Source organism: Macrobrachium nipponense, chromosome 8 (genome assembly GCF_015104395.2).
Source record: "Macrobrachium nipponense isolate FS-2020 chromosome 8, ASM1510439v2, whole genome shotgun sequence".
In the NCBI taxonomy this organism is placed as follows: Eukaryota; Metazoa; Arthropoda; class Malacostraca; order Decapoda; family Palaemonidae; genus Macrobrachium; species Macrobrachium nipponense.
Window position 1 is genome coordinate 52,936,410 of NC_087203.1, and position 23,103 is coordinate 52,959,512.

General features: G+C 47.1%; 1 protein-coding gene across 2 annotated transcripts in view; it reads right to left on the bottom strand.

Moving 5' to 3' along the window:
- LOC135222780 (DNA excision repair protein ERCC-1-like) overlaps positions 1-11,200 on the bottom strand; it is a 113,780-nt gene extending 102,580 nt beyond the window's left edge. The window contains exon 1 of one of the 2 annotated variants that reach the window (XM_064261046.1): positions 10,967-11,200. The gene's annotated coding sequence lies outside the window, so the exon portion shown is untranslated. Of the gene's footprint in view, positions 1-10,528; positions 10,655-10,966 lie in introns of those variants that run through there. The other variant, XM_064261045.1, reaches the window with a different exon arrangement.
- Between the last annotated feature and the right edge of the window lie 11,903 nt (positions 11,201-23,103).

Below are 23,103 nucleotides of genomic sequence, written 5' to 3' on the forward strand. Positions count from 1 at the left end.
TCTCGATTACTGCGGAGTCGCTTGTGTCAATAAACTTCCCATTCCATGTGCTAAATCCACACACCACTTGTACCCATAGACACTGGGGCACTTTCTTCACAAAAATCATAAACGACGACTTCCAACCACTACTTTTTAAAGGAAACTATGATTTCTGGTAGAAGAAGAAGAAAGAAGAAGCGTGCACTAGATAATTGTTTAAATAAATAGTTAAACAGCTGTATAAGGTCATGAATTGCATAAATATTTTTACATATTCATGATTATTAATTTGAAAATATTCGTTGTTGAAAAAGTAACTAGATTCCTGACTCAAATATGACAATTTGTCCAAAATTGCATTTTTCCTAACTATACAAACCAAAATGAGGTCCTTTTACAATAGGAAGGTTACTAGCGGCAGCTGGATAGGTCGTAGCTTTCGAACAAGGGGTTCGGTAGTTAACTGCTTGTCCGACAGGCGCGCGCGCGCGACTGGGAGGTAAACAAATCACTTTTGCTTTGGTTTGGCCCAAGCAAAAACTGCAGAGTGAGGGGTGGCATGAGGTGGGGCTATGTGTAAAAGGACCTCAGTTTGTATAGTTAGGAAAAATGCAATTTTGGACAAATTGTCATTTGTTCCGACACGGCATACAAACCTTCGGTCCTTTTACAATAGGAAGACTCACTTCTTGTGTGGAATCTGAGTCTTTTGTGAACAGACTGGTGTTCGCCCTACCTTGGAAGCTTCCCTGGTCGTAAGAGCGAGGGAGGGATCCAAGCCTCTGTCCGATTGATCGGGGTGTGCACCGCAGGATCAATGGTCAGACCTCTGGACGAGTACTAAGAGAGGGGCATGCGCATCTCTTAGTACAGCAATGCAAGAACTTGTTCCTGTACAGGAGCAAATATAAGTCATGGGTTTGACTCTTGTCGGCATCCACTTCCCCCCCCTTGCAGAAGGAAGTGGTGGATATTCTGCTCCTATCCCTAGTGAAAGGGACAGGATGGGGCTCTGTCATATAGCTCACCTGCATCTCGTCCTCATCCAGCGTAGTGACGACCATGGCCCTCTGCCCGCAGGTAGAGGGGAAGGAAGAGATGGGAAGAGAGAGCCAGTCACTCACTCACTCACACATCCATCCACACAGTCACACCAGGACTCGATGCTGTTCAGCCTGCGAGGGTCTGGGTTAGCTCACAACTTGTTGAGCAGCCACCACGGGTCCCAAGGAAAAGGTGTCCAAGGACCTGTGGGCAATATACCCGAAGGTAGAAGGACGTAAAGGTAGTCTGGTTAGACCAGACCCCTGCCTTCAGGACCTGCGCCACGGAGAAGTTCTTGCGAAACGCCAACGAGGGGCCAATACTTCTGACTTCGTGAGCTCTCGGACGGACGTACGGATGTCGTCACTACCATCAGCCTCATACGCCCCTCCTGAGGACCTCACGCAGCCAGAAAGAAAGAGTGTTTCTTGGATACTTCTTTCTTGGTGACCCCGGTGCTAACGAAGAGGCGTCGACACTCAGGCCTGAGGTGACGAGTTCTCTTCAGATAGCGCCGTAGCGCCCTCACAGGACAAAGCAGCATCTCATCCGCATCATTATCGGTGAAGTCCAATAGGGAGGGGGGAATCGTGAATGACTCGAACCTGTCATCAGGGACTGAAGGGTTTTTCTGAGTCTTCGCAACGAAGTTCGGGACGAAATCGAGGCGTCACGGATCCCCATCCCCTGGAGTGTCGTACATCATAGGAAAAAGACCATGAAGTTCCCCTACTCTCTTCGCCGATGCCAGGGCCCAGCAAGAAGAGGGTCTTGAGGGTCAGATCCCTGTCTGACGGACTCTCGGAGTGGCTCGAACGGTTGTTCGAGTCAGACCTCCTAAGGACGAGAGTCACGTCCCACGCAGGGGGCCTGAGTTCCCTGGGTGGGCAAGACCTCTCGAAGCTCCTCATCAGCAAGGAGATCTCGAACGAGTTCGAGATGTCCAACCCCCTCAGTTTCAGGACGAGCGCCAAGGCGGCTCTGTATCCTTTCACTGTGGGGACTGATAGGAGCTTCTCTCGGCGAAGAAACACGAGGAAATCCGCTACCTGCTGAAGAGTGGCTCTGAGAGGAGATAGACCCCGTCTACGACACCAACCACAGAAGACGGCCCACTTCCCCTGGTACACAGCTGCAGAGGACTGACGGACGTTCCCAGCCATCTCTGTTGCTGCGCTACGAGAAAAGCCTCTCGTTCGCAAGAGATGGTGGATAACAGCCAGCCGTGAAGACGTAGGGACTGGACTGCTCGGTGGTACCGCTCGACGTGTGGCTGGGCGAGAAGGTTGTGCCAAGGGGATCTCTCTCGGTTCTCCTGCGAGAAGAGCCAGCAGGTCCGGATACCAAATGGCCTGTGGCCATTTGGGAGCCACCAGGATCATCCTGAGATTCGGGGTGACCAGCGCTCGACTGATCACCTTGCGAATCAGGCTGAAACGGGGGGAAAGGCATAGGCGAAGAGGTTGTCCCACGGGGGGTGTTGAAGAGCGTCCTCTTGCAGCTGCCCATGGGTCCGGCACGGCCGAGAAGAACACCTGGAGCTTCCTGTTGTGCCGGGTGGCGAACAGATCCACGACTGGTCGACCCCCACAGGTCGAAGAGCCTTTCCGCCACGTCCTGGTGTAGAGACCATTCGGTCCCTATCACCTGATCCCGACGGCTGAGCGTGTCTGCTACTACACCTTCCTCTTCCCCTGGAATGTAGCGTGCCGACAGCTCTACTGAGTGTGCCTGAGCCCACTCGTGCACCTGCCGAGTCAACTGGTACAACGGAGGGACACTAGGCCCCCCGTTTGTTGACGTAAGCCACCAACCGTGGTGTTTGTCGCACATCAACACCCATGAGGTGTCCCATCAAGCGGTCCTGAAACTCTTGGAGAGCGAGAACGCTGCCTGAGTTCCAGTACATTGATGTGAAGGTGCTTGTCGTTCTCGTCCCACACTCCTTGAAGTCAGCAACTCCTCCAGGTGTGCGCCCCATCCCTCGGTCGATGCGTCTGAGAACAGCTGCAGTCCGGGGGGGGAGTGCGCAGAGGCACTCCTCTTAAGAGGTTCCTGTCGTCGAGCCACCAGGCTAGGTCCTGCCTCACCTCCTGTGTCAGTGACACTGAAAGCTTGGGGATCCGTCGCCTGTGACCAACTCTCCTTTAGTCTCCACTGAAGAGACCGCAGGTGAAGACGCCCGTGAGGGACTAACTTCTCGAGTGACGACAGGTGTCCGATCACGACTTGCCATCGCTGAGCTACCTGTTCCTGCCGAGACAGGAACTGGTTGGCTGCCTCCCTGAATCTGCTGATCCGCGAGTCTGCGGGGAAGACTCGCCCTGCTACCGTGTCGATCAGCATACCCAGGTACTTCATCCTCTGCTTGGGCTCGAGATCGGACTTCTCGAAGTTCACCACGATCCCCAGATCGCGACAGAACTCGAGCAGTCGATCCCTGTCCTGTAGCAACTGCGAGCGGGAGCTCGCCAGGACTAACCAATCGTCGAGATACCTCATCAGACGTATCCCGTGCGAATGGGCCCAAGCAGACACCAGAGTGAACACTCGCGTGAACACCTGTGGGGCGGTTGAGAGACCGAAGCACAGTGCCCTGAACTGGTACAAACCGTCCCGTCGAGGATGAAGCGGAGGTACTTTTCTGGAGGACTGATGAATGGGTATTTGGAAATACGCATCCTTCAAGTCCACTGAAAGCATGAAATCGTTTCTCCCTGATGGAGTCGAGCACTGAGCGTGCCGTCTCCATCGTGAACCGGGTCTGGCGAACAAGCCGGTCATCAGAGAGATCTATCACCGGGCGCCAGCCTCCCGTAGACTTTTCCACCAGGAAGAGTCGACTGTAAAAGCCCGGTGACTGATCCGTGACGATCTCTACAGCTCTCTTGCTCAGCATGGTCTTGATCTCCTGTCTGAGTGCTACGTCCTTCGGTGACCCGGGGACGTACGACTGCTGTTGGACCGGGTTGGAGGTGAGGGGTGGCCGAGATTCGAAGGGTAATAGATATCCCTCCCGAAGGACATCTACTATCCAGGTCTCGGCGCCGTAGCGCTGCCAAGTTGCCCAATGGCTGGCCAGGCACCCCCCCACTTCCGGCAGCAGGTGAGGGGGAACGCCGTCCCTAGCGTTTCCCCCCCTGTCTTCGACTTCTTCCCAGAGCCTCCACGGGATGAGGAGGGCTGGGAGGAGGGCTGGTTACGGCCCCCCACCCTTACCAAGAAGTCGAAGAAGACAGAGTCACTCCTCGGGGCTTCGACGCAGCAACCGTCTTAGCAGCCGAGGAGGCGCTAGCCGAGCTCTTAGACTTGGCCGCAGTCCGAGGCTGCCCAGAAGCCTTCGAGACTGCCTGGTGAACCAGACGGTCACTGTCATCAGTGCGCCGTCTGTCCACCGCAGCGTCCACCATCTCTCGTGGGAAGAGAGACGTGGAACTCCGTAGAGGTCCGTTTCGAAGACCCAATGCCGCTTCACGCCCGGCCGCCCTGGAAACCCGAGAGTAAGGACAGCGTCCCTTCGTCGGAGAACCAGGTTGGCCCACAGGTTCACCGTCTGGTGGGCAAGGAAGGAGATGGCTCTTCCCCCAGACTGGCAAAGTCTCCTGAAGGCCGAGTCATCTTCGGGAGAAATTCCCCCAGAGTTGGCTGCGACCTTAGATACTGTGAGGGACCACAGATCTAGCCAGGAGACGGCCTGGAAAGCTGCCATGGCGGTAGATTCCAGGCCTAGTGCCTCTTGCTGCGAGAACCACAGGTTCTCGGACAGGAGCTGTTGCAGAGACACACCCGGAGTCAGCCTCGCTAACTCCGGGTTTCACCTGTTTGGGCGGCCATCGGATCCTCAGATGGCACTGTAAAAACGCCGCTGTCGTAGCAGAGGGAGGTGGAAGTAGCTTGCTAGACCTGCCAGACTTCAGCGAAACCGTCCTGTCCAGAGACAAGCGATTCAACTTGGTCCAGCACTGAGTCAGCCAGCTCTGACCGCGGCAAACCCACCGTCGGTCTGGGTTTCCCTTCCCTCTTCGGCCCCAGAACGACTCGAGCCGGGACGGTGGGGCTCGGATGGTGGGAGCGGCGATCCTTCCCCGAGGTCGTTGTGCTGACGAATCAGCGCAATAACCTCGGCAAAGTTCCTCTGGATCTCGGGCGTGATAGCATCCTGTGGAGTCGGACCGTCCAGTCCCTCGAACAGGAGTACCTCCGAGACCCTCCTCCCTCAAGGAGAGGAGCAGCGACAGCCCCCTCTCGGTCTCCTCCAACCACCTGTGCGTAAGACCTGGCTGGTCCGAGAACCGAGCCTGGTACGTACGACGACGTGGCGGGATCCTGAAGGGCGCACCCTTCACGATCACTCCTCAATACCTCGCCCCTCGCCCGGTGTAGAAAAACCCGAGGAGGGTTGAAGGTATGGGGAGAGGCAGACCTGACGCTCCCTCCTCGCTCGCTGGCAGAACCAGCGGGCTTGGAAGACTGCAGGGCGATCGTCAACCCGCGGTGGCGGATCGAGCTGGCAGGCCTAGGTCGTAGCCGGTCTCGCTGTGGAGAACGGCTGGACCCGAGAAACAGCGGCCCCCGGGTCTCGTGTGTCAGGAGGAGCTGGTGCTGGTCGCCGTACCCGATCGCTCTCTGTGAGAGTGACGGTCAGGCGACCGGCGAGCTCCACTGTCACGGTGAGACCGGTGCGTATCCTCACGGCGCGTCACGTCGCTGGTACCAGCCGTGGCTGGTGCCGGCGAACGGGGGGACCTCTTCCCAGCCTCAGCCCGTGGCCGGTCATGGACCGTCACGTCCGCCCGGGTAGCCAGCTGCTCGCCGCGAGAGCGAGAGCTGGTCTGGTGAGAGTCGCGTGAAAGCGGCTGTCACCAGTCTTCCGCTCCGTGCCGTGAACCTGACGCTGAGCGGACTCAGGGGTCTGGTTCCTGGCTGCACGGTCGCTGGTAGGCGACCGTACACTCGGTACCTCCCGCGAACGAGAGGCCGAGACGGACCCTGCTGCTGTGGCCGAACCACTGACAGCAGGTGAGGAAGTGCCGGTGTTAGCCGGCACCCCTCTGGTCCCCGTAGTCTTCTTCCTTGCGGGAGAAGAGACGGGTCCTGCTCCCGAAGGAGCCAGGGCGACCAGCGGAAGAACCCCCCGTCTCACCAGGGCGAGACGGGCCCTTAGAAGCTCCCGAAGAGACTTCTTAGGGGGGGGGGAGGCGACCTTCTTCTTCTTAGGCGGGGGAGCCTTAGAAGAAAGAAGGGGAAGAGGCGGCAGACGACGACGACGAAGAAGACGATGAAGACGACGACGACACCTTCCTCCTCTTCTTCTTCTTCTTCGTCACCTCCTCAGACCGATGTCAGGTCTGTCATCCAGGACGGAGCCGGGGCTGCTGTTGCCGAAGCAACAGGGCCCGGACGTACCTGTCCGAACAGACCAGCATCGGGAGCAGCGGCGCCATGGAACGGAACGACATCAGCAGGTGCGGGCATCACAGGAACGGCAGCAGACACGGCAGGAACAGGATCAGGAACAGCAGCAGTGGTCACGGCAGGTACGGCAGATACAGCTGGTCGAACCAGCGGCACAGACGTCATCGTACCGGTGGGAGGTCCAGGGGCGAGCTCTGCGGGCACATGAAGTCCGGTCGCGGCAGCACGGCAAAAAAAAAACCCGGTGGCGGCATCACACTCCCCCGAGTTACGGCGACTGGCCCCTGCACCGATGTTGTTGGTGTTACAGAGACCGCGTGCTGGGTGTACACCAGGTGAGGAGGTGACGCGTAGCCAGGTGTTGTCAGGGTCGTGGTGGTGGTTGTTACCGTAGCGTGCGTAACCGCCACGGAGCCAGCGAGATGATAGAGCAGCCCCTGGACACTCGGCACGCCCTGCAGTCCCCAACGACGCCCACACCTGTCCAAGGTCATCCTTCACGGCAACCGCACCTGAGGAGGCAAAAGTCGGGTGATTAGGAGGATCCTCTACCCGCTCGCGCGAAGACGAGCGGATAGAGGACCCAGAGTACAACTCTACGTCGGGGTATCTAGCGCCCTCCTCCACACTCGACACATCGGGAGAGGAGAAGGACCTAGACACCCCCCCCGAAGGGGAAGGCGCGATACGAGGAAGTTGAGCGGGCGGCAGGAAAGAAGACGAAGTGTCCGTCACCAAAGGAGTCGCGGGAGAGCTTTCCGACGACTCCTTTGCAGGCCTTCGCTTCTTCCTGCCCTCATACAATGTCACCTGCGCCTCCGACCAGTTCATACAAACATCACAGGCTCGGCCGGGTGCATTCGCGCCCCCGGCACCGAGCACACAAAACATGAGGGTCTATCTCGGGAAAAGATCTGAATTTCCCACATTTGCGCCCTTCGGTACCCGGGCAAAGTCTCCTGGGGTAGCGAGGCGCGGAGATTCCATCATTAATGATCAGCGTAATTAATATGAAAAGAGAGAAAACTGTACTTACAATCTTTCATACACAATTACAAACAAAACAGAAAGCAAACGACGAGCAGCAGGGCAGAGAGCGAACACACACGTCCATCCACCGTGAGGCCGAAAGCAAAAGTGATTTGTTTACCTCCCAGTCGCGCGCGCGCTGCCTGTCGGACAAGCAGTTAACTACCGAACCCTTGTTCGAAAGCTTACGACCTATCCAGCTGCCGCTAGTAACCTTCCTATTGTAAAGGACCGAAGGTTTGTATGCCGTGTCGGAACAAATCAACAGTTTTGCTTGTAAACAGTACCTACGGCATTCTTCACACTCTTCAATTGTTTATTAGAGTTGCCAATTGGTATGTGTTTACCCTCCAAACTGGGTAAAAGACTTACACAAAACCGGGGAAATAAATGAAATTAGCGTATCTATTTGTAGTATATATACATATTAGAGCAATTTTATTATTATTGCATTACTATTACATCTAGAATTCATGTAAACAGTTTGTAAATGCATCGCCGTATGTGTAAAGCTCCACTAGATTGGCAACGATGAGTCATTTTGCCGTCGTCTGCTCGTATGTTCTTCAGAAATATCTGTAATTTTTCGGGGTTAATTTGGTTGCCAAAAAGGTATAATAGACATGTATTAAATAAACATTTTGAAGTAACAAAGTAAAGTTAAACTAATTAATGAGTAAAGTAAACAATTAAGGGAATAAAGCTTTGCACCTCACAAACCATGTACTTGTGTGCTGCCCGTAACTGTGTTTGTGGAGTGAGTGCTTAGGAACCAGAACTGCAACGTAGTTCAAATGCAATTTGGAGTGAATTAAGACTAAAACATGTATGATTACAATCAAATAAGCACTGTGGTGTTTCAGTTGTGGTGGTTGTAAGGATAAATGCACCGATTACAGGGTAAAAATGAATTTCAGTTCAAGCCATGACCCTGGGAATAAGAAGTTTCTTACTTTCACTAATATAGGCAACAAAATGTTTTATTGTGCTGATTACAACTGCAATCTTGAGTAAGATCAATAAACGTTACATATATACGCTAACATTGTTCAAATGGGTGCTGGGAAGGCTGGGAAAGATGGTGGATTGTCTGTGGTTAGAACGGCCAGCCACACGATTGCTGCCATATTGGACTTCAAAATATGTTTTCAAGGCAGTTTTGAAGTCCAATATGGCAGCAATCGTGTGGCTGGCCGTTCTAACTACAGACAATCCACCATCTTTCCCAGCCTTCCCAGCACTCATTTGAACAATGTTAGCGTATATATGTAACGTTTATTGATCTTACTCAAGATTGCAGTTGTAATCAGCACAATAAAACAACATTTAGTTGCCTATATTAGTGAAAGTATGAAACTTTTTATTCCCGGGGTCATGGTTTGAACTGAATTCATTTTTACCTTGTAATCGGTGGTTTTATCCTTACTGCCATCACAATTGAAACTCCACAATGCTTATTTGATTGTAATTATACACATTTTGGTCTTAATTCACTCCAAATTGCACTTGAACCATGTTGCTGTTCCTGGTTCCTAAGCACTCACTCCGCAAACACAGTTACGAGCAGCAGATGACTACACTGTTTATGAGGTGCAAAGCTTTATTTCCTTAATTGTTTACTTTACTCATTATTTAGTTTAACTTTACTTCAAAATGTTTATTTAATTCATGTCTATTATCTCTTTTAGGCAACCAAATTAACCCCCCCAAATTACAAATATTTCTGATGTATGCATACTTACCAGTAGACGACGCGACAAAAAAATTACTCATTGTTGCCAATCTATACTCTGTTTTTTTCCATCTGTCCATCCACCTATGGTGTTTCCGTATGGTAACACTGCATCCCGGGCTTTAGATAGTTACATTCAGCTTACATTCAACAATAATAATAATATCATATTTCGAATAGTAACGGTGTGCTTCGCATACAGTAAATTATTAAAACACTTTTCAGTTGCAAATGTACACCCAGATATCCTTTTATTTACCTAAAACTTAGACATACCGTAACTATTTAAAGCCTGGGACGCAGTGTTACCATACAAAAACACCACAGGTGGATGGACAGATGGAAAATAATAGTGTATAGTGGAGCTTCACACATATGCCGATGCATTTACAAACTGTTTCCCTGAATTCTAGTTGTTACAGTAATGCAGTAATGATAAAATTGCTGTGATATGTATATATACTACAAACAGATACGCTAATTTCACTTATTTCCCAGGCTTTGTGTAAGTCTTAGGTACTAGGTATACCCAGTTTGGAGGGTAAACACATACCAATTGACAACACTGATAAAAAATTAAAAAGTGCAAAACGCCACAAAGAATGCCATAGTCCCCTTGAATAAGTACTGGTTAGAAGTCGGGTTTACGATTGTTGTGATGAAAGTGCCCCAGCGTCTATGGGTACAAGTGGTGTGCGCATTTAGCACAGGAAATGGGAAGTTTGTTGACACAAGTGACTTCGCAAACATTGAGATGGCGTCAATCTTCTAAAGGTTTTTAATCATTGGTAAAAATTTCGAAAGCGTTTTGGGGTAGTGTGTACTAAGTTGGCCACAATTTTCATTACCCTCTGTTTAAATCTTAAAATATGGCCTTAATTTCTAACTTTGGAGAAAATACTTACTTCGAAAGGAGAGTAGAGGTCTTGAGCTCCTGCTATCACCACCAACAACTCATTACTGATGACAATCTTCAGTGCCAGGACGTGTTAGAGTACTTTTTCGGAGGGTGGGTGGCCAAAACCACGGTAGTCGGTGAGTTGGCTAGTCCACTCGGTTGTTTACCCTAGCATAAGTTAAAAGGCCTTGGACACCTTGCCCGACCAGGTTCGGGGGCTTTGTAGGATAAGTTTGGTTTGTTGGAGTTAGGATGTAAGTTCTGGTTAGCCAGGTCAAGACCCGACATTCTAGGCCAAGATAGGTTTGTTTACGTTTGCGGAACTTGTCCCGTTATTCTATACTCGCCCCTGCCACTTTCCCCTTTTAAAGGTAGACACCAAATGCACTCTCTTATCTACGTGCGCAGCACAACTTTCGTCTAACTACCTTTCTTTCTGTCTTTCTTCCTCTAACAGTAGCTATTATCGCAGGACAAGTTTCTTCTCGTATTCAAAACGTCAAATCAGAAAGTAGTAGTAGTAGTAATGGATAGGATTTTCCACTGAAACAGCTCTGTCGTTCGGTCTAGTTCTCCTTTGCTCGTGCATGTGTAAGTTTATTGTCTCCGTGACACCATATATTACAGTGATTAATTAATTCCTTCATGTTTTCAATTTCTTTCTTTCGATAGATCTACAAATAGTAAGATGAGATTGACAATCTGTTTCTTTACAGATATATAAATGATAGGTATGTACAGACGTAGTCTGTGTGTACACAAGAAATTTATATTTGCGGAAAGGCCAGAGAATTCTACATTGATTGATATGCATTGGAACTTAGCAAGTCGTTGAAATGAATATAAACACATTGAAAAGACGTTACCTTGGTTGCTGGAAATCCACGCCTGATTCCGTGTGTCGGCTGATTTTGCTTGATCGGCAAGCCACACACCTCTTGGCCCACTCCCGTACGTCCTTCCTGATCCCGTGCCACACAAATTTTCCGTCACCTGCCACATCACCCCGTGGTTGGACACACAGGCTGGTCAGATAACCTACGGGGACCTGAAGAACAAACTCATCGGGACATACTCCCTTCCTGTTCCGGTGTGGGCCATCCAAGTCCTCAACCTCATCAACCAGCCCCGGCAGACACAGCACCCAAGGATGCATGGGACGAGTTGACGGGCCTCCTGCTGCTGCTTGAAGTCGACGAGGATGGGCAGAGGAAGGAGATCATCCTGTTGTGGGAGATTTTCCTACGATGCCTTCCACAGGACATGAGGGTGCAAATCACAGAGGCGGACACAATCTTGATGGATGCCCTGATGGACAAGACCCAGAAGCTCCACGAGGCCACCAGAGCCTCGAGATACGTCGCGATGCCTTCAGCCAACAGCGCAGTGGTGGAGGAACCTGACAAGACGGATGTGAATGCAGTCTATCGGAAGAAGGCACCCCCGCAGCAACAGAGGAAGATCAGTTCATCCTGGTGTTATTATCATCGGCAGTTCGGGAAGGACGCCAGGAATTGCAGAGCACCCTGCGCCTTTCCAAAAAACTAGGATGGCGGTCACCCTCAACAGCAGCTCTAGCCACAAACTCTACAGGATCCCACCCAGTGGGGTTCTACATCCGCGACGCCGTATCTGGCCATAGGATGCAGGCAGACACAGAGGCGATGTAGTCAGCATTCTTGCCATCAGAGGAGGACCCCAACCGCACGCCCAACACCACAGCTGCACTGGTGGCTGCAAACGGGAGTCCCATCCACTGCTATAGGACCCAGACCCTCAAGATATCGCTCCTGGGCTGCACCTACGACTGGCCCTTCATCATCATGGACGTCTAGGTTCCTCTGCTGGGAGCTGACTTCATGGCTCATCACATACTTCTGGTAGACATGGGCTGCAAAAGTTTACTGAACATGAGGACCTGCCATTCTCAACCACTCATAGCTAGACTGGGCATACCTGCCGTATGCTCCCTCGTGCTGCACAAGTACGACACTGCCCTGTGAGAGTTTCCCGACATCTTCAAACTGGTACTGCGTCAGGTGGCAGGAACACCGGCCGAACACGGAATCTACCACCACATCTTCACGAATGAGACAGGTGTTCGATGTGATTCACAGACTGTCTCATTCATCAGGACTAACGAAGACGCAGCTAATGATGGAAAAATTCGTGTGGCATAGGATCAGGAAGGACGTACAAGAGTGGGCCAAGAGGTGTGTGGCTTGCTAAACAAGCAAAATCAGCTAACGCACAGAATCAGGCATGGGGGATTTCCCGCAACCCAGGTGACGGTTCGGGCACATCCGCATCAACATTGTGGGCCCTTTGCCTCAGTCGAGGGATGCCAGATACCTCCTGACTATCATCGACCAATCCACTAGGTGGCCCGAGGCGATTCCTATGACAGGAGCCACTACTAGCGCTTGTGTGGAGGCCCTTCTCTCAAGCTGGATCAGCCTCTTCAGTGTACCAGACGACATCACCATGGACCAAGGTCCTGCCTTCCTGTCTGACCTGTGGGCCTCCTTGGCTCGCCTGATGGGAACGACACTCCACAGCACACTGCATACAACCACGCAGCTAACAGCATGGTGGAGAGGACCCACCGCTCATTAAAGGTCGCCCTGATGGTGCTCTGCACAGACAAAAACTGGAAGTCACGGCTATCCTAGGTCCTGCTGGGTCTACGCACTGCACTGAAAGCAAACAGCAAGGCATCACCAGTAGAGAAAGTCCACGGCAAGGCATCAGCCGTACCTGGCAAATTCTTCCCCACGGATGCGGCCGAATCAGATACACTGATTCCAAGACTGCTGGAAATCACAGGAAAGTTCATGCCCTGCCTGAAAACCTCCAACAGGACCAAACACTTCAAGCCCAAAGGCCTGGATACTTGCGAACACGTCTTCGTTAGGAAGGATGCCTTTGACATGACCCTACTGGGGGTCATACCACATAATCAGCCGAACGGACAAAGCCTACCTCGTCATGATACATGGCCGTGAAGCCTAGGTCTCTATCAACATATTAAAACCCATCTTCCTGATGGACGACGACGACATCAGGGAAGAAACTGGTAGGCGCCCAGAGTACCTCCACAAAACAAGGCTGCTCCCGAAGCCCCAAGCACGCCCAAATGCGGCCGTGGACGACTCCTACCTCCACGACAATACCGTGACTAGAGGTTCCTCATTTCATTTAATTTAATCTTCCAATCATTATTCATAGAGACAACATCTTTTCAATGTTTTTATTTTAATTTCAACAACTTGCTAAGATCCAATGTATATCAATCAATGTAGAATTATCTGGCCTTCCCACAAATATAAATATCATGTGTATACACAGACTAAATCTGTGCATATTATCATTTATTTGTCTGTAAAGAAACAGTAATTGTCGAGCTCTGCGTTCAGACCTCTGTCGACCTGACCCAGGTACGACATGTCCATCTGCACCTGTCATTGTATACCCCGTGCTTGGGCAATGAAGCATCGATCAGTACCCAGTTAGTTACCTGTCTATCTATGTCCTCACAACATATATATATATATATATATATATATATATATATACCTATATATATATATATATATATATATACACATATTTTGTGAGGACATACATATATATATATATATATATATATATATATATATATATATATATATATATATATATATATATATATATATATATATCACATATGTGTGAGGGGACATACATTATATATTATATATATATATAGATATATATATATATTATATATAATATATATATATATATAATATATGATATATATAGTATATAGATATATATATACACACACATATATATATATATATATATATATATATATATATATATATATATATATATATATACTATATACTATAATAGAATCGATGTTGGTATCGAGTAATCTAAATATCTTAATATGTGAATAAAGGTTAACAGAAAACGGTTGATAGAATAACAGAAAAACAAGAGAGGTAAAGCGAACTCAAGACTCCAATCGACAACAAACAGTATCAATTAAAGTGTTATTCCGTACTGTATACTGAGTACAGGGCAAAGGGCAGACACCAGAAGTGAGGGCAAATTAATTAATAGAGGTGACAGGGTGACAGGTTAGACGAGTATAAGGACTAATGGAAATCTTGACCTCGCCCAGTGACCTCTTTAAAGATGTTACACTACTCGATAACAGCCATTGAACGAAAGGTATCGAAAAGTTGAACTTGAAACAATAATGGAAAAGGGAGCGCATACAGACGAAAAGTGAGAAACATATAGAAAATTGGCATCTAATGAAAGGCCATATATACAAAGTATCTGAGGGGAGTAAGCAGAGAAGACTAAGGCACGGTTAAAGGGGAGTGTTGAGATTGTGGAAGTGAAAAAGCGGGCCCCATGGTGATTTGTGAACTTTTATAAGTATTCACAATTGCCCATTGACTAAGAACAGACTTTAAGTCCAAGTTATCGAATTATGAAAGTTACAAGTGCTTTTTAACCCTGGATAGGTATCATTATCTGCCAAAAAGTAAAGTTGCAGTAGGGTCGAGCTTGACCCCAGGGTCCTCAGACCCTTCATGACCGTAATGGCTCTCTGTGGCCAGACAGAGACTGGTTCCCGGACCTCCTGGAGCTGACTATCCTGGGCTCCCTGGCAGCTTCCCCGTAGGCTGGACCTTCTACGGTAGCCCCACTTCGAGAGGTACCATGAGGGCCTGGACACCCTCTCCCTTCACAGGTGGAGGCTATGAGCTCCTCCTGAACAAGAAAGGCTTCTCCCAGAGGGTGGCCTCCCATATGTTGAGGTGCCTTAGGAAGTCATCCGCAGCAGTCTACCAGGCCAAGTGGAATTTGTTCGGGGCCTGGCGCAAGGAGCGGGGCTTAGAACCCCTATGGGCTAAGATTCCTCACATAGCCGAGTTTCTGGTCCACCAGAGGGTGGACAAGGGGCTTTCCATAACAGCCGTTAAGGGGGTCAGTGGACCTGGGAACCTCCAAGGACCTCACGATGCTCATTAGGGGCTTTGAATAAGCGTGACCCCCCCAGTTCCTTGAAGGTCCTGCGCTGGGACGTAGTGAGAGTCCTAAACCCCCTGAAGAAGCCCCCTTTTGAGCCCCTCAAGGACATCGCGGGCAGAGAGCTCACTCACAAGACGGTGTTCCTGTTAGCCTTAGCCTCCTCCAAAAGGGTGGGAGAACTCCATGGCCTCTCCTATGCAGTTTCCCACTTGAGGGGGTAGAAAGATCTCACCTTCCGGTTTGTGCCCTCCTTCGTGGCCAAAACCCAGAACCCGTCAGTGGTAGACGACAGATTCGAAGAATTCTCCATTCGGGCCTTGCCGAAGTCAGAGGGTCCCAGGGACCTCCTCCTGTGCCCGGTCTGGGCGTTGAAGAAGTATCTGAGCAGGACAGAACAGTTGTGAATTGAGATTCATGACTACCGGCCGGGTCAAGAAGGCGGTATCGAAGAATACTATCTCCATCTGGCTGAGGGAGACCATCAAGAGGGCCTACAAGGGAATAAGTCTTCCCCCTCCACAGGGGGCTAAGCCCCACGACATCAAGGGTATAGGCATGTCACTGTCTTCTCCAGGAACTTAGCGGTCAGTCAGGTGCTCCGAGCCGGAGTGTGGAACAGGCAGTCCACCTTTACGGCCCATTACCCCTGAGACTGCACCAGGTGGTCCCTCGAATTGTTAGAGATCGGGCCTGTGGTGGCAGGCCAGCAGAAAATCTAGCCCCACCATGGGGAATTCATAAGTTTGAGTGAGTGTATGTGTGAAGTGTGAACATCCTTCCTTCCCTTCCCCCCGTTTCCCTCCCTGGGCCTTCAGCATACTTGTCTTGATCCCTCATCTGGACAGGTAAGACCTTGAGGGTGCACATCTTAGGGTCAGGTCCTGGTTCTCCCTCAGACGGACCTTCCCTTCACCTTAACCGGCGGAGATGGTCCTCCTCTGGGCAGACGCCCTCTGAACCTTCGACCGGGCCTCTCCTTCCCTCGATACTCCCACCTCCTAAGGATTAAGTCTCTACGATAGTAGTTCGGGGTAAGCATACAGCATTGGAACAAAGCACAAATTCTTAGTCATTTGTACACTTACCCCGAACTGCTGAGCTTTTAAGCCCTCTCTACCTTCCCCTGTACCTGAGGGCAGGAGTCTTAGAGGTGTGGAAAGGACTGGTGACCGGGTCATAGGACATGGTCTTTGACCCCTGGGGTATGTACCTGGCTGAGGTAGGGGGGAGGAATAACTAGTTTTCTCAGGTCAGTATTGGATTGACATCCAGGATTCTCCTGCGATAATAGTTCAGGGTAAGTATAGCTAGAAAAATACAAATGACTAAGAATTCGTGATATTTCTTCACAGCACAAACATTTTTGTATCTTCCCCTTTCAACTTATTCCCATTTTGTTAATTATATCGTACAATTTTTTCGTTCTCTTAAATTTCTATAGATTTTTAAAATTGTCTATGTCGTGAAAGGATGAGTGCACAGTCTTTCCTCGACTTGAATCTACCGCATTCCTGATTCAGAAGTTCTAGAAAACATGACTGATGGCAAACGAGTGATGGTTCTTTGTAAGAATGAGCACACTTATCTCTGTTTGGAAACTATACATATTTGTCCGGTTCGTGGGAGAACTCATCTATACACTATTTCAACCTGTTAATTGTGTTAGCAATGTCCTATTGGGACCAGGGATTAAATCTATAGCAATGGAAAAAGCCTAACTGGTAGCGCGAATCATGCTAAATACATTAAAAGGCTTTCTTCCACCCCTGAACTTCATCGAGGTAGGTAGCATAAAGTTTCTCTCTATCCCTGGTCACTGGCTAGATCATTTGCCATCATTTGATTAGAGGCAAGTGGACACCCCAGGTCAGATGAGAGAATTGATGTCTGGATTCCTTCTTAACATAAATGAAATGGTGACGTCATTTTCCTTTTTTCCCTTTGTTTGTTTTGTTCCATATGTAATGATCAAAATCTTCCATTTAAAAATTAAGGCCATATCCATGGAAATTTGTAGACTGAAAAACCGAATTGGTTTTTATCTTATCAAGATGTTAAGTTAACCACTTGAAATTGAGATTGTCTATGATCAAGTGTAGCTAGTACCTACGTACTACGTAAGTGCGTAACTGTAACCAACCCATAGAGGGTATATACCTGGAATTGCGATCTCCATACCAGTACTGTGTAGCTCAGTTGTCTTCCACCAGGGTGGCCCTGCAAAACCTTGTGGCCATCTTTAAAGGTCTGGTAACCTGCAAATTGAACAGGGAATTGGTGCAATTTTGAAAATTTTTTATTGTTAATATGTAATGAGTAAGTGTTGAGCGAAATTTTTAGGGTTTAGTGAGTAAGTGTTTAGTCAATGTTTAAGAATAGCAATTCTTTAGAAAATGTTTGGTTTAGGGTTTAGTGAATATTTACTGAGTGTTTGTGGTTTAGTGAATGTTATTGCATGTTTATTGTGTAAGTATTCAGAGAATGTTGAGTGAATCTTTTGGGTTTTAATTGTTTTTGTGAATTAGTTCATGTTTAGTGTGCAAGTATCCAGTAAATGTAACAGTTAAGACTGGAGTCGATATTGCACTTGCAAAAGGTGCTGTATGCAATATTATTTTTGCAACACAAACACCTCCTTGTGGAACATCCATCTGTTGATGATTGGCAGCTGCAACAGAGCAGGTTCAGTACTCTCTCAGGAGTAGCCAATGTGTCAGGTGGTAATGGTACTGGAAGAAGGATTTGACTGTTGTGGTTTGGTTTCCACCCAAAGTCCGAGGAGGCCAAAGCTGGAGGATCAGATTGCAATGCTGCTTTCCATAGGCAGCAGTGGAAACATTCTTGTGAAAATACTACTCCAAAGTGATGTATATCTAGTGTCCGACAGATATTATCCATCCAGTCAAAAGGGTTGCGCAAGACGTCGATGTTCTTTCACTAGAGAAAGTGGTTAATTCCATCTTATGTTGAACTCGCCATTACCATCTCAAGCTGGATCGTTGTCTATTGTGGACAAATAAGTACAAATCATAAACTGCACTGTGATGCATTTGTGGATCATTTTCAACAGCTTGCCACTGACAAGGAACTGGTTTTCACCAGGTCAGATCCTGCACCGTATTCCATTCAGAGAGGAAAGCATCAGAGAAGAATGGACTTGAAAGTAAAACATGAATAGGCAGATGTCATTATTGCCAACCTTGTAGTCCACACTGCCAGGCAAACCCAGAAAACGATCCATGTCATTTGTGACGATACGGAGGTTTTTGTCCTTTTGGTCCACTTTGTTGCAGCTGGGAGTTTTTGTTACAAAATTTTCCTTGTTCTAACATGTCTTACGAGGAATACTATAAATATTGCCCGATAGTCAACAAGCATGCAGAAATAAACAAGTATTTACTTCCTCTCCATGCCCTGACTGACTGTGATACTGTCAGTACACTGTATGGAATTAGAAAAGTCAAAGTGTTAAAAATCCTCAAACAAGGACACCATACTCCTTTGTTTGGAGACAATTAATAGTATGAAGAAGACTTGGAAACACAAGCTGTTGCATTCATTGCCAAGTGCTATGGCCGCAAGGAAACTGGCACCATGTTGGAGGTTCGCCATAACGTGTGGCAACACATAACGGCCAGAGGCAAATCTCAAAAATTCAAACTCACAAACCTTCCACCCAGCTCAAGAGCATTTAGTTTGCATGCCAAGAGAGCCCATTACCAAGCATGACTACGGAAAGCAGCATTGCAATCTTTGGCCTCCTCGGACTTTGGGTGGAAAACAAACCACAACAGTCAAATCCTTCTTCCATTACCACTTCCACTTGACACATTGGCTGCTCCTGAGAGAGTAATAAACCTGCTCTGCTACAACTGCCAATCATCAACAAATGGATGTTCCACAAGGAGGTGCTCGTGTTGCAAAAATGATATTGCATGCAGCCCCTTTCGCAGTGCAACATCGACTCCAGTCTCAACTGTAACAATCCTCTCAATGCAGCTTTCCAGAATTCTGACACAGACAATGAAAGGGATAATGATAATAAAGACTCTCTGACTTGAAATCATTAATAAGGGTTGTGTGGCATCAGTTTCTGATAAAGTGACCAAACACTCAGCACATGTTTTGTTATTTCTTTATCATGATTTTTTTTGCAACCAATGTAACATTTGAGTTTTATACTGTATATAAACAACTCAATACGTTTTGGGTTTACACTTTATTTTCTATTAGAAAAGGCTTCCTTGACCATGAAAACCCTAGAATTGATGTATCATATTATAACATAGGCCAAAAAATAAAGAAATGAGAGACGTTTATAGCTTTACGCAGCAGCCATCTTGGACGCCATGTTAAATTTCTCAAAATGCCCAAAGATGCCAACTGATTCTATGGAACTTTTTCTACCAAAATCAATCATAACCTGCTTGGGGGGTATTTTTGCAAGGTTGTCACCCACTGCTGCCAAAATATGTATAGTCCCAACTTAGTGATTAGTTCTTGGGTCCTCTCTTGCAGATGATCTTGGTAAGATCAACCATAATTCTTTTTTGATGAAATGTACAGCTATGCTCAGAACTGATGCCACACAACTATGTAAGATTTCATTCAAAATTCAGTAACTGGCAACCTAACACACTCCATATTTATCAATTATTTCAATGTGAAAACAGGATTATTGCATACAAGGCCATAATATGTTTCATACGAGCCAAATCTGTTATATATTTCAAAATTATAAAAAATATGACAGAAAAACAGCCATAAAACATTTCTAAAACACTATTCAATCATCACTGATGCATTTGACCAAAAAAGTCATCATTAAACCTCAGTTCAAAAGTTGAATAAAAACAAAAACATTTGCCAAAATATTAATATTGCTTCAAATGCAACCATAAAGTTTGAAATAGTCCTATTTGATTGTTTTTACCCCTCAATGCTGGAAAAATGTAAACCATTAGAATGGCGGGCAATGAACCTGTCGCTAAAAATGTGAGCTCCATTTTTTTCAACCTAACTCCACCTGTGGTCTCAATTTGGATAGAGAAGAAGTCAGGCAGCGAGAATGTTGATTCTCCCTTGTGTGAACTTCATTGTGTCTACTAAAATCTGTTGAGTCATGTGAACTGAGTAAGCATTTATTATTGTATTTTAATTTGATATGCAACTGCTGTTAGAATGGGAAGTATCCGATGATTTTAGAATCCTTGGATTACAAAAAAAGAGTAATCCAAGGCGAGATTTTCCCCAGGGTGGGAATGACTGGTTTGTTCTTCACCTCCAAAGCACCAGACAGGTAGGATGAAGCATTAGGTACCTCTTGTTCACAGCCAGATACATTAGAATAACTGTTACCATGTTGGGGAATTAGTCTATCAAGTTAAGCCTTTTGATTTGGGCAGTGATGCGCCAGTGTTTCGTAACTTTAGGCAATCGTTTTATGATTCATGTTATGTGGCTTCCTATTATTTTGATTATTGTGTATTTCGATGTTCTGATTGGACCACGTGTCTCCTAAGGACCACGAGGCACCCCTTTGAATGTGAAGTAATTGAGTGATATTTCAGTGCTTTATTGAATCAATTATGTAAATAGTAGAATTAGCTATACTATATTTTTGTAATAAAACCTGTAAAACTCGCACCATTTTCCTTTGACCTTAACTTGGGGTTCGTCCGACATAGCCTGCGGTGGGCTAATAGATTTCTGCATACAGGCAGTCCCCAGGTTATGGAGGAAGTTCTGTTCCCGGCAGTGAGCTGTAAGTCAAAAATAGCCTTAAACTTAATCATTATGATTATAATGGGAATACAGGAAGTCCCCGGTTTACTATGGTTTGGGCTTACAACATTCCAAAATTACGGTGCTTTTCAATTATATTCATCAGAAATTATTTCCAGGTTTACAACGCATGTTACATAGTTATGACACTTACGACACCGATCTGACGGAAGAAATATTACTCCAAAAAGGAAAAATAATCAATATTTGAGTTTTTTTCATGTAAAATGCAATAAAAATGCAGTTTACATAGTTTTCAGTACGCCCAAAGCATTAAAAGTAAAGTTTTCTTAGGATTTTTGATGGTTTTCGATGATGTTCCGGCTTACAGCGATTTTCGGCTTACGACGCATCTCAAGAATGGTATAGTGAAAAAATGTGTGCACTATTTTTCCATGACTGAATTCTGCCTGGGCCTCTAAGTAAGAAACTCTACGTATACCAAGTGGTGGCAGGGATGTGATGGTCCTTGATCTGATTGCATCATTCTCATAGAAATTATTAATTTGTAGATTTTGAGGCCCATGGAATACACACTTGTTCATTGAATCGTCTAAATCTTAACTTATCAAAAAGAAGTAAGTTCTTATAGTAAATTTCAATGATACGAAAAATGACTAGTTTACAAGAGCATGACCCACTTCCCGCCCTTTTGGCGTCCTTCATTCAAGAGATCCTGGATGAGGCAGATGCAAGTTGGTGAGCTTCGGCTAAGGCGAGTTATCTTTGTATTTCCACGAGTCAATTGTGAGTGATATGCATTTACAGTAAGTAGGCAGTGTAAATCCCAGCCATCGTTGGCATAATGTTTCAGCTGTTGTTTTTGTGAAAGTGGTGCTATTCAGGATTATGATTGAATTCATTTTTCTGTAAGATAGAGGGTTCTCGTGGTTGTGCGACCATGTGTTATATTGTGTTATAGTAAGGGCGATACGGCCCCTTTCTTCCATTTGTATATGCCTTCATATTAGTAGTTGTGAGAGTAGGAACTTTATTTTCTTAATAAAATTGTAAAATCATAGACATTTGTAATTCAGTTGTCCTTGTGCATGGGCTGGGTACTTTCCTATCAGGTGGGTCTATCAGCCATCTCCATCAGGCACGTACTAGTGAACTAGTAGCACATTAATTAGTGACATTTGTTCTGGTCCTTTGAACCAGATAGACCTAAGTAGCCAGTGCCTGAGCAACAACAGCTGGATTATGGTCTTCAACGTGTTAATTGTAGGTCACTCACAATTGCCCTCGAACCTCCCGCAAAACGAGGAAGTGGAATTTGAAATTTACCAAAGACCGGGTGGGCCAATATCTAGCCTAGCCTCCGACATTTTACCGTTCTGGGATAGGTGACACCATCTTGCCGTAGTTTACCTGGGGGGTAATGACTTTGCGTGAGGCACTGCCAAAGTAGTTTGGGACAGGCTGAAAGCCTTTTCGGAATGCGTACAGACAATTGCTGGTACAGTAGCAGTGTGTAATGCTGAAGAGCGAGAAAACCATGAGGCGAATCACTTTGCTATTGCTCCATACAAGTACAATCCTCGAGTCAAAACCTTCAACACACAGGTTCGAAGGTACTGTGCAAGACAAAAACATCGTGGAGTGCGACACTTGCCTATGAACCCTGTAGGTTACAGATAGGGGTGTACATCTGATAGAATACAATTTGGCGCCCATGTGCGAGGTGTATTTCTAAACTGTATTATGAGATTAATCCGCGGCAAGCGGGCATGACAGACTGGACAGATTAAACTCTTCAATTTTGTGCTAATGTAAAGTAAAGAAAGCAGCGTCATTTCCTTCCTCCCTTGCTAGATCGGAACGAGTCTTTCCATTTAACGTAGTTTGCATGTAACTTCCCTCACTATCAAAATGGCAGCCACACTTGAGACGCAGATTGAATCCATTGTAGTCCTCCTGACCACCACTGTGAATCGCACCCAAGGGAATCTCCTTGATTCATTGAATGTAAACATATACCAGGACTTGTTAGATCACATTCAAGCTGAGCAGCAACTCAGATCTCTGTATTTAACAAGTACTGTCAAGCTAGAGCACGCCATTGAAACTGAAGCTGTAAAAGCATTAGAAGAAGCAGGACAAACAATCACTTTGTTGCTCAACTGTATCTATCGGTACTCTGGCTAGCGTATCGCAGCCTAAAACTTGTCTGCCTCACTTA